Source organism: Arachis hypogaea, chromosome 11, assembly GCF_003086295.3.
Source record: "Arachis hypogaea cultivar Tifrunner chromosome 11, arahy.Tifrunner.gnm2.J5K5, whole genome shotgun sequence".
NCBI lineage: Eukaryota > Viridiplantae > Streptophyta > Magnoliopsida > Fabales > Fabaceae > Arachis > Arachis hypogaea.
Genome location: NC_092046.1, coordinates 86,743,062 through 86,744,954, shown reverse-complemented (window position 1 = coordinate 86,744,954; position 1,893 = coordinate 86,743,062). Strand labels below are relative to the sequence as shown.

The 1,893-nt window shown below is 37.9% G+C and overlaps 1 non-coding gene across 1 annotated transcript; it reads left to right on the top strand.

The window, feature by feature from the left end:
* The first annotated feature begins 793 nt into the window (after positions 1–793).
* Positions 794–901, top strand: LOC112724700 (small nucleolar RNA R71). Its single transcript, XR_003163850.1, has one exon. It is a non-coding gene; the product is annotated as a small nucleolar RNA R71 (small nucleolar RNA).
* Positions 902–1,893: the final 992 nt, after the last annotated feature.

Below are 1,893 nucleotides of genomic sequence, written 5' to 3'. Positions count from 1 at the left end.
CTTCCTCCTCTCCAGGTTCGGCCATGTGAGACGTGTTTATGGCCTTGCACTCTCTCTTTGGATTCTCTTCTGTATTGCTTGGGAGAGTACTAGGAGGGAGTTCAGTAATTTTCTTACTTAGCTGACCCACTTGTGCCTCCAAATTTCTAATGGAGGACCTTGTTTCAGTCATGAAACTTTGAGTGGTTTTAATTAGATCATAAACAATGGTTGCTAAGTCAGAGTGGCTTTGCTTAGAGTTCTCTGTCTGTTGCTGAGAAGATGATGGAAAAGGCTTGCTATTGCTAAACCTGTTTCTTCCACCATTATTGTTGTTGAAACCTTGTTGAGGTCTCTGTTGATCCTTCTATGAGAGATTTGGATGATTTCTCCATGAAGGATTATAGGTGTTTCCATAGGGTTCTCCCATGTAATTCACCTCTTCCATTGCTGGGTTCTCAAGATCATAAGCTTCTTCTTCAGAGGAAGCTTCCTTAGTACTGCCTGTTGTTGCTTGCATTTCAGACAGACTCTGAGAAATCATATTGACTTGTTGGGTCAATATTTTATTCTGAGCCAATATGGCATTCAGAGTATCAATCTCAAGAACTCGTTTCTTCTAATTTATCCCATTATTCACAAGATTCCTTTCAAAAGTGTACATGAATTGGTTATTTGCAACCATTTTAATGAGTTCCTGAGCTTCTGCAGGCGTCTTCTTCAGATGAAGAGATCCTCCAGTAGAGCTATCCAATGACATCTTGGATAGTTCAAACAGACCATCATAGAAAATTCCTATGATACTCCATTCAGAAAGCATGTCAGAAGGACATCTTCTAATTAATTGCTTGTATCTTTCCCAAGCTTCATAGAGGGATTCACCTTCCTTCTGTCTGAAGGTTTGGACTTCCACTCTAAGCTTGCTCAATTTTTGAGGCAGAAAGAACTTTGCCAAGAAGGCATTGACTAGCTTTTCCCAAGAGTTCAGGCTTTCTTTAGGTTGTGAGTCCAACCATGTCCTAGCTCTGTCTCTTACAGCAAAAGAAAAAAGCATAAGTCTGTAGACTTCAGGGTCAACCTCATTGGTCTTAACAGTGTCACAGATTTGCAAGAATTCAGCTAAGAACTGATGAGGATCTTCCAATGGAAGTCCATGAAACTTGCAATTCTGTTACAATAGAGAAACTAATTGAGGCTTAAGCTCAAAGTTGTTTGCTCCAATGGCAGGGATTGAGATGCTTCTCCCATAGAAGTCGGGAGTAGGTGCAGTAAAGTCACCAAGCACCTTCCTTGCATTGTTGGCATTGTTGTTTTCGGCTGCCATGGTTTCTTCTTCCTTGAAAAGCTCTGTTAGGCCCTCTAAAGAGAGATATTTTTTAGCTTCTCTTAGCTTTCTCTTCAAGGTCCTTTCAGGTTCAGGATCAGCTTGAACAAGTATGCCTCTATCTTTGTTCCTGCTCATATGAAAGAGAAGAGAATAAGAAAGTAGGGAATCCTCTATGTCACAGTATAGAGATTCCTTGAGGTGTCAGAGGAAAAGAAGAATAGAAGGAGGAGGTAGATAGAAGAGAATTCGAACATATAAAGAAGGAGGGAGTTCGAATTGCACCTTGAGGAAGAGTGTTAGTCCTTTAAATAGAAGGATGTGAGAAGAGGGGAAGAATTTTCGAAATTAAAGTAAAAGATTTTGAAATAATTAAAAGAAATTTTGAAAATTTGATTGATGATTTTCGAAAACTAAAATTGGGAAAGAAATTAAGTGATTTTTGAAAAAGATTTTGAAACTAGAAATCAAAAAGATATGATTGAGAGTTAATTTTGAAAAAGATGTGATTGAGAAGATATGATTGAAAATCAATTTAAAAAGAGAAAGTTTTAAAATCAAAGTTGATTACTTGACTAACAAAAAATTAA